This window comes from Anas platyrhynchos, chromosome 14 (assembly GCF_047663525.1).
Source record: "Anas platyrhynchos isolate ZD024472 breed Pekin duck chromosome 14, IASCAAS_PekinDuck_T2T, whole genome shotgun sequence".
Classification (NCBI taxonomy): Eukaryota; Metazoa; Chordata; class Aves; order Anseriformes; family Anatidae; genus Anas; species Anas platyrhynchos.
This window is the reverse complement of record NC_092600.1, coordinates 11,686,392-11,702,297: the sequence shown is the minus strand read 5'-3', so window position 1 is coordinate 11,702,297 and position 15,906 is coordinate 11,686,392.

The following is a 15,906-nucleotide window of genomic DNA, read 5'->3' as shown; positions in this document are numbered from 1 at the left end:
TGCTCACATGAAATGTGTGTGCATTAAATACTAGCCTCAAGACTGTGAAATTATGTTGCCTGAAGCTGACCTCTTTAATTTGTATTTTAGCCAGCTCAACAAATAATCTGTATCTCACAGAGGCAGCACACAACAGCTTTGAAAAATTCAGAGTAGCTGTGTAGATGTTTAAATATAGACTAAAGAAGATATTTAAGTATTTATCATTTCTGCTGGTCCATAAAAAAAAAAATGCAGCTTATCCTTCAAACTGTCACACATTTAATTTTTTCTTTCTTGGCCAAGCTCAGCCTGGCTGTTCACTGTCCAAGGTGATGGGTACAGGTCACACCATACACCTGGGCACCTACATAGTGAACACTTGTATTCCAACAAAATAAATGCAAACAGATATCTTGGTCCAGCACCAAGATCAGCAAAGAGAGTTCTCTGAGACTGTCTTGCTTCCAGTACAGTCATCATGTCTTAGCAAGGAATCTCTTGCAGTTCATCTGACTGCAGCCTCTGGATGGAGGCACAGGAGTGTCTGCTCAGTCAGCCTACCCTGTCCTAGCCTTTCCAAAGCTTGCCCTGCCATTTCTGTGCAAAGCCACAGAATCTTCCAATCGGGTCCTTGCAGAAGCCAGGCTGGATGGGGCCTTGGCCAACCTGATCTAGTGAGTGGCATTCTTGTCTATGGCAGGGGTGCAGTTAGGTGACCTTTAAGGTCCCTTCCTATCCAAGCCATTCTGTGATCCTGTGAAGAGGCGATCTTGGAGGTCTCTTATCCAGATGTCCAGGGTTGGGAGCTTGCTTTATACCCTCCTCCATCCCATTGGGGCTGTAAAGCCCATGGTCTCTGTATAACCCTGGCCTGTCCTCTAGGCTGAGGCATCTGAGATTCCAACACCACCTCCATCAAGCTCCAGCATCCAGACAGTGTATTTCTTGTCCAAACCTGCCTAGCTAGGGCTGCACCCTCCACATCTTCTCCTGGAGCCTGAAGACTGCTGTTTTCAGACACCTCACCTCATGCTGACTGAGACTGAGTCAACTTCCCTCGTGTCAATTAATCCAAAGAGACCAAGCATCTTTCCTCTGCTTCTCGCTCGGTCCTATCCTGAAGCCTGTGCCTGCTGCTCCCCAGCTCGGCTCTAGTTCTCTTTGAAGGAGGCGTTCAAAACTGGACTTCACTGGGGTCCTGATAAACGGGGATGTGCGCCTAAAAAAAAGCAAGCTCTGCCCTGCAGTCAAAGCTAGAAAGTGCTGTTGTGGAGGGTGTTCCTGGGATCCAAGGATGAGGACAAGTTGTAATGAAGCAGACTGAGGTTGGTCTGATTAGCCAGAATTTGCACATTGCTGTGAAGGGCTGCACTGACGCCCCATTTCACAGCTTGCCCTGCGGTTTTTCCACTGTGAGATGAGCCAGGCTCATTCCCCTCAGATTGATTGTCATGGTTGTTCCCACCACTGCCCAAAGCCACAGGGCTGGGGACCATGTGCTACAGCTGTAGTCAGACAGGGAATGGGCTGGGGACAGCCTGACCAGGCAGCAGCTTGTATTAAAGGGCAGGGCACTGTCACCATCCCCCAGAAACCTGGAGAAGTGAGCTTCCAAAGGGATGGAACCAAGTGTTTGGGAATAACCATCCTGATTTATAAACTGGCAGTGGGGAGCTTTCCCCACTGGGCTTAAAGCTGCTGCTGGATGTCACCACCAGAACAGTGTCTGCGGTGATGGCGAGCACCAAGTGGTCCAGAAAGGACTGGCACAGGAAGGACTGAGTAACTGGACAACATCACATCACTGACACCAAGCACGGCCATGGACACGCTGCTGCAGTTGCCATCAGGGGTGTAAGCATGGTGGTATCAGACGTGCTGTGCCAGGAGGAGCCAGTCCCCAGAAAAGGAGGGAAAAGCAGAGGAGAAATGCCAGCATCCCAGCAGTCTCCTGCCAGGATTTCCTGGGGACAGAAGGAGCTGGGAAGTCTGTCCCTGGAGGCTGCAGCAAACTGCTTGCGTGATGCTTCTCTGAGCATCAGGACACAGGAGAATGGCACTTGTGCTGATAGCTCCCTTGTGGCATTGTGTCCTGTCACCTTGGGGACAGAGGCATTTCAGGAGAGTGATCACGGTAAGCAAGCAATGGCAGCAGCCGCTGTCTGATCTCTAGTTTGGACCATCTCATGTGTACTTAGTTAAAATTATTTCACAGAATCACAGAATCATCTAGGTTGGAAGAGACCTCCAAGATCACCCAGTCCAACCTCTGACCTAACACTAACCAGTCCTCCACTAAACCATATCACTGAGCTCTACATCTAAACATCTTATAAAGACCTCCAGGGATGGTGACTCCACCACTTCCCTGGGCAGCCCATTCCAATGCCTAACAACCCTTTCAGTAATGGAACACACTTCCAAGAAGAGAGGAATTACTCAGCATCCACAGACAAGAGCTGGCTGGTGCCTTCCTGGGGCTAGGTGAGGAGCAGCTTTCCTCTGCCCTGACCCTTGTGTGGATGCCAGAGTCATGTCTCTCACGTGGGGTAGAGGTGATGACTTGAATGCCCAGAGCCCTGGATTTCATAGAGCCTCTTGTGCAGTTGCTGCTCTTTAAGTGAAGCCAAGCCAGATGAAGGGATGCATAATCCCATGTCCAAGCCCTGCACATTCCCCGTGGGGAGCTGCTGGCCTGTCCGCTCAGTGCTAGGGCAGCTTGCTAAAGAGGTGACAGCAACTGTGGAGGTCAGAAGTCTGCCTGGCACCATATGGACTGGAATTCTGGAGAGCTGCGTTCAGCCTTGTCCCTGGGACACACTGAAACCTGGTAGTAGCACGAGGCCATAAAATTATAAATGTGCCCTTTCTCAACAGAGCTTCTTTGTGTAGTGCTTTACACCTCTGCTCATGGCAAAGCAGTACATGCCTTTCTGCAAGGCTAAAATAAAGCTACTGGAACACAAAAGGTTGATTCTTGCTTTTCTGGTCTCCCTGCCACACTGTGATTCACACAGGTAATACTTTTGTCTTTCTCACTGCGCTCTGCAGAGGTTCTCTCCAGCAAGATGCTGAGACTCACACAGCTGAGGAGGAGACACCTGTGGGACTCCTGTCGCTCCCTGGGACTCCTTCCTCGTGTGCCCTTTCTGCCAAGGTCACCTGTGTCACCTTGGGCTTCATGTCCAGGCACAGCTCCACTGTCTCTAGCCCCTGTATTTTGCTACAGTTTCCTCTGCTTATCCCCACAGGTGCCTCCTAAAGCACCTGTGCTGTCTGAGTAAAAATGGATATTGTTTTTATTTCCTTCTTTAACTGTTAAACTGTTTTATATCAGCTATCCCTTCATCCATTTCTATGCATTGTTTGACATGAGGCACTGTTCCATAAACAAGCCTGAAACACTGCAGTTCAGGAAAAATGCAATGCTCCTGGAAAGAAGCTGGTAAAGCCACTGTTATTTTCCTCCTTAATTGCAGTTTTGGTGACTCATCCCTGGTGCCACACTGCAGTGCACAGCCATTGTGTGGTTTTTCACCCAATCTCCAGCAGTCACAATTCACTGCTCAAGTTTTCAGGCCACCCAAGCCATTAGGAAAATAAATGTAAAATTAAAACCTCCTGGTATGCAGTCAGCTAGCTGAGCACCACAGCCCCCTGGGATAATAACAAGAGAAGAGACAGGCATTCAGTGCTTTCCAAGGCTGCTTGTACACAATGTAGCTGAGCTAGCGTGAGCTCCCGTCTGAACATGTCCTTCTCTGAATGAGAGCTGACCTTTTCCCACCCCATTCCCTTCCTCTCCCCATCTTTATCTCATCTGTATTCCCTTCCCCATCTCAATTCCACCCCAATCACCATCCCTATCCCATCTCACCCACACGCCATCCTCATCCCATCCCACCCCATCCTGTTTCCACCCCATTCCAACACATTCCTATTTCATTCCATCCCTAACCCATCCTCATCCTCATTCCCATTCCCATCTCAACCTGTCCCTATTCTTCTCTTTTGTATGGGGTCCCAAAGGTTTCCCCAACCCCAGCCATTCACTGCTGCAGGAAAAGGTTTCCCTCCCCACCCAGGAGGCCATCTCACCTCCCGGCTGCCTCCCAGACAGCAAATCCAGCCGTGGTCTCCACCAGGCAGAAAGCTCTTGCCACAAAGACAGTGGCAACCCACACTGCCTGCCCGCCCCAAAATGCGTCTGCTCAGGTCTCTGGCTGCAGGGAGTGCCTGAGCCTGTTGCTGCCAACGGAGGGTAGCAGAGAGAGCACCTGCATGAGGTGTGAGCAGGTGGGTGATCTGATCAGCCTGGTGGCAGAGCTCCAGGAGGAGGTGGAGAGATTAAGGAGCATCAGGGAGTGTAAGCAGGAGTTAGGCTGGTGGAGCAGCTCCCTGCCATGCCTGCGAAAAAGGCACCAGGGTGATACCCCCCAAATAGGAGCGGTTTACTCAGCACTTGGCCTGATGGCTGCAGATGGGTCCCACCTGTCTCAAACGGTGAAAAGGATCCTAGCCTGGGAGCTGACAGGGCTCACTGAGAGGGCTTTAAACAAGGTACAAAGGGGGATGGGGATAAAATGAGGCTCAATAGAGATGAGCCTGAGAAGGACTGGTGAGAGCTGTGGTGGTAGGGAGATGTCTTGGGTAGTGACCACAAAATGGTAGAGTCAGCATGACCAGCGAGGTGATCCTCCTCCTGTGCTCTGCTCTGGTGAGGCCGCACCTCAAGTACCACATTCAGTTTTGGGCCCCTCGCTACAAGAAGGACTCTGAGGCCCTGAAATGTGTGCAGAGGAGGGCTACGAAGTTGGTGAGAGATCTGGAGAACAAGTCCTATGGGGAGCAGCTGAGGGCACTGGGGTTCTTGTGTCTGGAGAAGAGGAGGCTCAGGGCAGACTTCATTGCTCTCTACAACCACCTGAAAGGAAGGGGTGGGGGGCTGGGGGTCAGCCTTTTGTCTCAGATAACCAGTGATAGGACTAGAGGGAATGGCCTCAACTTGCACCAGGGGAGGTTTAGGTTGGAAATTAGGAGAAATTTAATCTCAGAAGGAGTGGTTAGTCATTGGAACGGGTTGCCCAGGGAGGTGGTGGAGTCACCATCTCTGTAGGTGTTTAAGGAAAGGTTGGACGTGGTGCTTAGGGACATGGCTTAGTGGGCAATATTGGTGGTAGGAGGATGGTCGGACTCGATGAGCTTAGAGGTCTTTTGCAACCTTAATGATTCTGTGGTTCTTGGTATTTTTCCTGGGAGGAAGACAGTGCCAGGCAGCTCTCACAGGAGCTGTTGGAGGGGCTGCACTAGGACATAGACTAGAGCTCGCTCCATTGCACCCCACTGCCCATGTCTCAGCCCTAGAAGGGAAAGGCAGGCCCAGCCCAGGGCATCCCTCTGAGCACTTGGCTTGGCCGCTGTCTTGCTCACACTACTTTACTTTTCCAGAACTTGTCAGCCCATTTGCAAAGGAATGCAACACCCTGCTTCCCAGGGCCATTCCTCAGCTCCTGCCTCATGGAACAAGGCAAAGAGCTGCTGACTTTGGCCATAACACTGGCAGAACAGCACTGGCACATGCCCTGCCAGTCCAGATAGCCTGACTCAAATCCATCAGCCTAACACTCCTGAGTTGGCCTGGCCAGTGTGGCCAAAAATCCAGGCCGCACGGCCTGGCTGCAGCCGAGCAGCGCTCCCACTCCTGCACACAGGCCAAGCACAGCTCACTGTGCTGCTGAGGCTGGGAGGATGGGAGCACAGACACACACCTGGCAGAAGCTGTGCACAAACACAAACCTTTCCTGCTGCCTCTCACAGTCCCTGTTCAAGCCCAGGGAGCTGCGGCGGAGGACCTGGAGCTGAGCAGGGTAGAAGGGGGAACCCATCTTGAGGCGCTGCCTCGCAGAAGCCTGTGAACAGGGCACCAGCCTGTGCCAGCACAGTGCGAAAGGCAGACAAGCCACCCAGCCACCAAGGCATTCAGTGAAATACATAATTGTGTCATTAGAGGGTGCCAGTGCATTGTGCTGCAGAGCAGGCCTGTTCCCCTCACCTGTCCCAGCTGCACTCCTCTGGCAGCTGGCCCAGAGATGGAGCAGGAGTCATCAGGGGCTGCATCATGTTGCAAGCACAGCACATCTAAATTCCCTCTTTGGGAGCTCAAACGGCAGATCCAGCCTGGACGTGGAGCCAGGAAGGACTCAAATGCAAAGACCTGGGTGTCTAGGAGGGGAACCCAGTACGACACAGGGAAGCTACCAGCTACCAGCTGTGGCTCCAGCTCTTGCAGAGGCTTGGCCTCCTCCATGGTAGGACCTGCACCACTGAGGCCACTGGAAAAACCAACAGGACAGAAAACTCACAGCAGGCACAGAGCAACTGAGGGATGACCTATCCAGCCCTGCAGTCATATCCAAGCTTTTCCATGGCTCTGCAGGTCTGGTGAGTCCAATAAACCCAACCAAAAGGCATGACCAAAGCTGTGCTCAGGTCTGGGGCTTCAGGTCTTCACCAGCAGGCCCCTGGATGGGGCCATGAGCTCCCATGTCCCGCTGCAGTGGAGAAGCCACAGATCAGTTTCCTTTGACATCAGAGCCCCTTTGGGAGATGCCTCCAGAGCCCCCTGCAAACACAGATGTGTATTAATTCCCCCAGGAGGAGAGCCTATGGGCTCCCAAAACTGTTCTCTAGAGCTGCTGGACTTGGCTGGCTGAGTAGGGTGGTAAGGAGGTGGCCCTCTGCCTAGGCTGGCTTGGAGACCCTGGGGCCGTGTCAGCCTGGCCATGCAGCCTCATGCAGATTGCTGCAGGGTGGGGGGAGACACGAGCTGCTGCACCGGGGTGGAGGTCTCCAGCAGGGCAGGACCTAACCACATTCCACTTCCTTCTGGCCGAGCCCACCCCGGGCTTTGCCCTGCCAGCCTATGGGTGTCCCTGACCATGGATGGCCACACATTTGGGCAGCCTCCTGCTAACAGAGAAGGGAAACATTGGCCCTGTCTCCACTGGGAACTACAACAGGGTTCTTGGGGATGAGCCATCACCCCAGTCCCTTTTTTTACTGGGGACAGCTCTTTGCCATAAAGCAGAGGTCCCTGCGACTACTGTTAGCTTCAGCTGATGGACCCTCTCCTCATGCACAGAGTCAAGGATTCAAGGGTCATGGACACGTGGACAGGGAGCTGTGCAACACAAGGCAGGCCCTGTGAGGGATAAAAGCACCCTAGCAGACAGCAGCGTGGGTATAAGAACAGGGAACAGAGCTGCAAAAGCCAGGCCGTCTGCAGGAAACCTTCCTGTCTTGTGTCAGAAGTGGGACTGGAAGCTCTTAAGGGCCCAGGAGCCACAAGGTCGCATCCTGGGCCAACTGTATGTCAGTGGGGACACCCACGGCAGGTGAGGGAAGGAAATCCATTCCCACCCTGTTCTGCTGGAGACGAGAGGCTGAACACCCAGGCCCTACCACTGGGCTCAGGGGAGTGTTTTCTGCTCTGCCCGGGCAGGGGGAGCAGCTGATCCGTCTGGCACAGACTCAGAGCTGGCTCCTCCATGCCAAAAGTAGCTCGGCTGGCAGTAGAGGTCATTCAGACAGAGCCATTTCTACTACTAGAATTTTCCCCATGCTCAGCTGCTGCTAACAGAACTTCCTGGAGTGATTTCAGCCTTTGACTCCCTCCCTCCATCTCCTTTCTTATCCAACAGGAGGTTTTCCTGGGCTAAACGGCATACCAGGAGAGTGGAATTTGATTGCTGAAGTTGCAGCCTTGTCCGGCATTGACAAAGCACTGACACCTTGGTTACCAGGTACCCCAAATGTGACAGGTCTGCACATCTCGTGTCCGCAGGTGAATGCCCTTCAAACCTCGGTCTGTCTAGCTGGGACCTGCTTTGGCTCTACAATGATCACCTCCAGACCATTCACGTGCCTCCTCTGCTCCTTGCGTTCATGGCTTGCTGTGTTGCTGACCTCCAGGTCCCTGCAGTGCCACACAGCTGGCAGGGCTCCCCAGCATTGCTCAGAGCTCCTCATAGGGAAGAAAACCACATAGGGAGCTTGTGGCCTAAACACAGGCAAGATTTCCGCAGTCCACATCGTTTCTGCCAAGCCACCATTGATTTTTTCTGCCGAATCGGAGTCAGGCCAGCCCATGAATGAGGTACTGTTGCTGATTTACTGCCGCTGGTGTCTTGGTTTCCCACAGCTTGAAAGCCTCTGGAACAGAGTCAGCCAAACTGAAACATGCCTTGCCTCAGCAGCTGCACAGCACTCGCTAAGGTAAGGGGAATTTCCTCCTCGCCCCTGGCAGCTGTATGGGCTCCACCATCTACTCGGGAGCAACCAGGGCTTGCCTGCCCAAACCCGTAGGTGACAGCACCTGGCAGTGCACCAACTGGAGAGCAAGATGATCATGCCTGCTTTTTGAACTCAGACCTGTAGGGCTGCTGCACGTTTTGTCCACCACAAATGATGACATCCCTTCAAGAGCACCCAGCCTTCATTTTCTTGGCCTTCTATATGAGCAATGGTGAGTTTAAATCCATGCTTTCAGGGGTAACCTCTGTTCGGCCTTTTCTTGCTGATAGGAAAACTGAGTCACAGCAGAATGATGCTGCTTTCATCAGTCACACTGGGAGTGTAGGGAGCATTCATGTGTCTGTGATGTGTACAGCTCCAGCCTCTTACCCTGGCACAGGAGAAGAGGCTCTGGCTGCACATTCAATAGGCATCTTCCAGTGGGGGTCCTTGAGCCTAGGGTTTTGCCAAGTGATCCACTTTCCTTGCATTAGTGACCAGCCTGATCCTTGATGAGGCTTTGTTTCCACACACCCAAGTATAACAGCATTCATACCTTACCATCCTGCACAGATCTCTCTTGACTGGGTGGTGTGGGGGTGAGAGATGAGCATAACGCAGGTAGAGACCAAAAGACACTGAACATGACGGGGCATGGAGACCATGCTTCAGAGAGCCTCAGCACAGGACAACAGCTTGGGAAGGACTCAGAGCTCCAGAACATGCGAGCAGAAAAGCAGATCTACTTTGGGAATATCTGGCATAAGGTCAGGACACAGTGAGCTTTCTAACACCTCTCTGGCCCCTGGTGCTTCCCAGGTCTCTGCAGAGAGGGAGGTGCTGCCAGCAATTCCCTGTTGGGAAACCTGAGCTCACCAGAACTCATCCTAAAGAAGAAGGCATGAACAACCACTGCTGCTGTGTCACAAAGCCAGTTTTTAAGAATGCATGGCTTAGATTCACTCAGATGGGGCTGGAAACATATGAGAGGGCATTGAATCTGTTCAACAGCAGCACAGCAGGAAGATGTGGTCCAGACTGGACCGGCCAGCACAGCAGCCACCCACCTCACACATGGGTTTTGCAGACTGGGTTGCAGTTGCTTCTCTGCTCACAGGACCCAATTGCCGTGGTTTGCCGGCAGGACTATCAGCACGTCCCCTCCTGGATCCAGCAGTGCTCATTTAGTTCAGATCAGACACCCAGGCACAGCTCAGACAAATATCTCCTTCGAAATCCTTGTGTCCCCGAAAAAAAACTATGGACTCAAACATTTAAACTGTAAATCCTCAGCAAGCAAGTCAGAAAACTTTTCTAACAGCACAAATGATGTCTGAGAAAGACCTTTGGATTTCAGCACACAGAGCGCAGACCTGCCAACCTTACCCTCCGAGGCAGCATTTCCATGCTGAGGTGTTTTATTGATCCTGGATCTGCCCACAAGGTCCACAGGATATTTCTGCACCGAGGAGCTGGCAAGTGGCAGGGACAAACACGCAGGAGGGCGGGAGCATGGGGATGGACGGGGATCTCTCTGGCTGGCACCACCGCACATAAAAACCTGGCCCTCCTGCCCACACCCATCAGAACTGATAGCTAACAAAAGTGCCCAGCCCTTCCCGCAGACTGCAGCCTCACGTAATCGCCTTGCAAGGAAATGGGGTGTTTCACAAGGCTTTTGCAATAGGTTTAACTGAATGACTGTGGGGAAAGAGGTGGGAAAGGCAGCAAGAATGGGGGCAAACAGCCACAGCAAGTTGTCCATGCAATGGTTGTGCACTCTGCCATTCCCTGTCTTACAATTCACCTTCTCTGGTGAATTTTCTTCACTTCAAGATGCTGTGTGGTCTCAGCTCCTCCATTTTTACTCTACAGGGTCAAGTTATTCCCTCTGGATTGTGTATTTTGGACAATAAGATTTGAAAAAGTAAACACCAAAGACAAAAGCTACGATTATAAAGCCTCTGAATGTGTGTCCAAGGTGGGGACAGCAAGGGGAGGTAAATCCTGCACAGACAGTTTCTAGGCAGCAGAGTTTTCCCAGAAAGCTGGATTCACATTTCCCTTCCCACGTTCCTGAGTAGGCAACAGTACAGAAGTGAAGAAAGCAAGAGAGAAAATCACAGGTAAAAGAAAGGCGAAAAGGAGGCTGTTTTAGCAGGTGCAAAAGCCTGTCTGTCTCCCAGCATCTCAGATAATGTTTTCAAGCAACCACATCAGCATGTCTCAGGAGTTTTCTGCCCTCAGCTGCAACTCTCTAGCAACTACACTGCACACACACACGCTGTGCAGCCTGGGCAGGAGGCTCCAACCATGTAATGCCTTCAGGATAACACCTCTCAGGAAGCTCTGTGTGACGTGCTAGCACAGCTAATGGGAACTGGGTGACCATACCCTCCACTTGCCTTGGTTCACCAGGAAACCCACCTCTTCCCACCCCACAGAGAGCTGGCACATACTTTTTATAGGGGCTAAACCCCAGCCTGTTGTGCAGTGCTATATGGTGTGAAACCCCAGCCTCATCTCCAGGGTATTTGGACCTACAAGTGAACATACAACTTCTGTTGGAGGGATAACTGGGACAATAAAGCCTAGACTGAATTACTTGACTGGGCAATAAGTAGATTCAACTACCAAGTGTCATTTTAAAATTTTAACGAAATTAAGCAGTGTTTCTCAAGCTGCTTTCCTAATTAATGTTTAAAAGTCAGTGGAGTATGTTCATTGGCATTGGAGCAAAGGACCAAGACACGTTCAGTGTTAACCAGTGGAACAAAGCATATTTTGTCTGCTGTGACATACACGCCGGGGTAGGTATGTGATCCACTAATTAATATGTAAATGACACTGTGAGGTGAAGGAGGAGCTGATCCTATAGAACCGGCGCCTGGCAGCGCCCCCGCCTGCCCACGGCCCCTCGCTGCCTGCTCCTTCGCACAAAACCACCCAGCGTGGCGTAACCCCACCCAGACGATTATTTTCGTTTTATTACGGTAGGTTTTTCCCCATTCCGCACACCAATTCACCACCCAGGAGGCTCCGAACCGCCCCCCCCCCCCACCATCACCTCAGCGCCTCAGCGCCCCCCCCTCCGGCCCCGCCCCTCAGGGGGAGGAGCTCGCGCCCCCGCCCCCGCCCCTCCGCCATCAGCGCCCGGCTCGGGGAGGGGAGGGGCGGGGGCTGGGCTCGCGCTGCTGACGTCACCGCCCGCCGCGGGGCGCGCAGCAGGTGCCGGGCAGCGCCTCAGGTACGGCAGGGAGGGGGGCGGGCGGGAAGCGAGGGGGGAGCTCGGGCGCTGTGTGGGGGCTGCGGGGCTCTGAGGGCGGCTTGGCCGGGGCACGGAGGACGGGCAGGGCCCCCCCTTGGCCGGTAGAGGCCCAGGGAAGGGCCTCGGGGGGGGTTGAGGGCGTGTGGTGGCAGGGAGGGGGGCGTTCTGCCTCCGGTGCCCCCCCCGCCTCTGCTGCCAGAGCCGGGTGGGCTCGTGGGGGTGGGAAGGGGGGGGTTAAAGTGAGTGTGTGGTGTGGTGAATGCAGCAATAAGGCACCCAGCGTGGAAAATAGGTGCCTTATCCCCGCGTCCACCGGTTGCTATAATAAAAAAAAGGCCTCCTCTGCTCGTCCTGGAAAGTTTTGGTAGTCAGAGCCCTACAACTGTACCGCACGGAGCGAGGAGGCAGCAGAAAATGCTGAAATCTGCAGCGTTTCGGTGGGCATCTTGCAGCGCTTTCTGAGGGCGGTCAGGAATTAACGTGTTTGGTAACCAGCTGCCCTGCACGTAGCGGTGTATTTTTAGTGAACAGAAACTTCCACAGCGCTGCTGGAGTTTGCCTCTCTAGTGCTCGGTGAAGGCCGTCCTCGTTAAAACACTGATTTAACGCGCCCCGAAGGCTTCAAGAACTGAGCTGCTCACCAGCAGGTGCTGGTGGGTGCCCTGGCTGAGGAGGAACGTCCTGTGAGCAGGTGATATCTGATGGGTGGGGGCTGCCCTGGGCCACTTCTGCCTCAGGTCGAGGGAGAGGGATGTGGAGGCTTGCTGCCTTGTGCCAGCCCCCAGCCCTCAGCACCTCACGGTGTGGGCCAGGCACTGAGGACTGGCAGTGTTTTACTGCTTCAAACAGGCGTTCCTGTAAACGTGAACATAGGTGTTCTGCTTTTGGCAGTGCGCTGTGGTGATGGAGAGTAGCTTTGTGTACAATAAACAGAGGAACTGCTTGTTTTCAGGGGTAATTCTGTGCCTCCGCAGATTAATGTGTTACTTTGTGTTTTGTAGCACCCTTGTGTAACTCCTTCAGCAAACAGGTCTGCGCTGCTTCAGGTACTTGTTCCCTGTGACCTGGCTGCAGACTCAATAACAAGGGATCGTGAAAGCTTCTAGCGGGAGTGGCAGGCTTGAGCAGAGCTCGAATGCCCACCTTTGATACCGATATCTTTACTCAGTCAGTTCTCTGCTTTGCCTCGCAACTTCCTGTTCCTGACCCGAAACCCTGTGGCTCAAGTTGTAGAGAATGGTACTCTGTCATTTTTGGGAACTGAGGAAGGTAGCGAGAAGCCTGAGTCATTCAGACAGGCTCGTTACTGCAGGTCTGGCATCCTGCCGCCCGCAGCCGCTTCCCACAAGGCATCCAAGGCTCTCACCCAGCACATCAAGAGGTCGCCTTCCTCCACGTTTCCAGAGCAGGTGCACGCCCTGATACCTCGGGGGATGCTTCCTGGTTGCGGTGTGGCTGCCAGCACGTTCCTGCTGCTGCCACTGCTCCCACAGGGAGGACGCTGGAAGCTGCATTATGCTTCAGTGCCTGCCTGGCTGCGAGCTGGGACTGCAGGGTGCACTGGGCATGCACCAGCTTTGCGATGTAGATCTGCCCAATTGCATCCCTTATATCAGTCGTCAAAAAACACTGTTTCTTTCCGTTTCTTGTCATAATGCATTATTAAGGCATCATTTGGTCTGACAACAGTGCCCTGGACACTTTACATCTTCTTTTCAACCTATGATAGAGTTAGGCAAAGGCTTTCTTGACAAAATGTTGTATCAGAGGTACTTGCTTTTGCCAAAACTACTCATAAGAGAGGATTCATATATATCACCTATAGGCTGTGTAAAGAGACGTGTTACAGCAGCATGTATGATGTGGAAAAGGAGGAAAAGCACAAGTGAGAAAGCAGAGGGAAAAATGTTTATCTCATTTCATACTCCACCCTGTGACAAAAATCCCCCTTTTTTGAGTAAGGAGATCTGAGATGCAGGCAATGAGTGTATTTCTGTCTGCACATGCTGACTTTGCTGTGTCTTCAAAGCTGTCTGCTGCCCTTCCATGTGTTTTCAATGCACATTTGAGAAGTGGGAAATATCATGCAGTCTGGGTAGTATCTTCCATCAAATCCACCAGTTTATCAGAGTCAGGGAGGCAATCGTGAAAGGCTGCTGCTGTTCCATTACTGGGATGCTGCCAGAGCACCATCTGAACAACACATATGAATGTATTATCTGTCTTGGGTGCTTATTAATCTCCTTGCCAGTCAGGCTCTTTGTTTCTCATTCTCTTTTCAGTTGGGCCAACAAAGCCTCTTTAACTGTTATTTGCAGAGTCTAGTTTAACTTGACAATCAGATGGTTTCACGGGTTTTTGGTTTTGGTATTTGTTGTGCCTTAAAAATGTCTTAATACATCCCTTTAAGAGCAAAATATATGTTTGCGTATTTCTGGAACCATCTCTGATGAGGCATGTTACAAAAAGATTTGAACAGGCACACTGTACAAAAAAAAAAACTTTCAAAACCTGAAACCAGGGTGTTAATGCTTGTATCTCGAATATGTTCCATCGAAAGGGCTTTTCTTTTTCTTTACCACAGCATGGTGCAGTATCAGCTGATGAGTGAGCACCAAGTGCTTTGGCTCTTCACACTGAAGGATCCGTGTTGTGAAACTTCCCGTCAGCACAGTTAGTCTGTGCGGTTAAATCATGTGCTCTTAAAACTTTTAATCAGGTGTTTGAAAGTTTTGAAACCGTGTCCTGTAAGTTCATGCAGTTCATGTGATAACAGTAACAGTGCAGTGGATTTGATCTCTTTTTCCACTAGCATTTGTATTGTAGGAACTACACGAGCAGCTCTCTGTTTGCTGCTGTGCATAACATGTAGGTATGCAGCTGACAGCATGTTGAAATCAGAAAAATTAGGGAGCAAGTTGGGAGGACTATTTTAGAAGAGTGAGGCAGAGCATCAAAGATAAATCTTAAAACTATGAAGCTCTACGAAGAGTTTAATGCTGTCCGTGTGTCTGTAGGCCCTTTAAAGCTGATCAAACCCCTTATTTTTGAAACAAAAGATCTGGAAACATACGTGCCGTGCTGGCTTTGTCAAGGAGGTGTGACAGATAATGGGACAGGGCAATGGGATGGGTTTAAGTTTCAGTTTGGAGGGGCATGAGCGTCAGCCTTGAGGGTCAGCAGGGCAGACTTGAGGCCTCTGTGGGCTTGCAGGATCATGGACGAGGTAGGACCCAGCTCGGGAGTTTGTGAAGGTTGAACAACTCTTCATCCAAACCAACACGGGTTCGGTCAGCAGAGGTGCCTGCTCTGGTGACTTCTACCATTCAGAACAGCTGCTGAGTATTTTGTTTAGGGAAGTTCTGTCAACCACTTGAATAAAGGTGAGGAAATCCACCTCTCCCTGATGACCACAGAGTGCTCCCTATCCCCAGAGACCTTTTAAGGAAATTGGTTGAAACAAAAGTGTTGTTGATTTTTCTTTGGATGGCACAGCGCAGTGCTTTGCACTCCTGCTTAGACCTGCATTTTGGGGAGCAAAATGTTTTTGAGCAGCTTTTTATTTAGCGGGTGAGTGCGAGTGCAGTTGTGCTGTGAAGTCATTACTCCAGGCTGATAATGCCGCCTGCTGCAGTGGGTAGGGAACCTCGAGAGGAGGTTCTTCCTGGAAGTCAACCAAGCAAGAAGGAATCTCTTACAGTTTATTCTTAATGCACCTTTTATGCAATCGCTGCGTGGAGCTTGGAAGGAAGCTGATAAGGGGGAAACACAGAACCAGTGCCATTTGAGAGCCCCTTGTACTGCTTTCATTTGGATACTGTTCATACGAAATACAATTTAAATTCTAGGCTCGTTGCCAGGAGCTGGCTTGTTGCTCGTTGATGTACTTTCCATTAGGACTCTGCATTGGAAAATGACTTCCTAGCGCTGCAGGCGTCAGCGGGGTGGGTTACATCAGGGCACTCAGCTGCCCTGCTCAGGGCCCGTGCCTCTCGCTGCGTTCCCTGACTGGAACCGTACCACAGCCAGCCGAATCAGTATCCAACGTCGTGCACAACGTGATTTCTCCTGACCTGAATAGTGTATGAAGTGTGCTGCTTGCTCTGCTGTCAGAAAAGCAAGCTTTCATTTCTAAAGCTTTTTAAAAATGCTGATATTCTTTGGGGGAGGGAGGATTATCTTCAGTTTTCATTATACGTATTTCTTAGATTTGGTAAATCTCTCACTTGTTTTCAGAGAGCTGTTTTTTGTGCTGTTCCCTATGCAATGGGAGGCTTTTTGCCCTTTTCAATACCTATATTAGGTTGTCGTGCCCCCCCCCCCCCCAGCTTTTTACTTAATTGATCCATTTTCATAGGAGACCG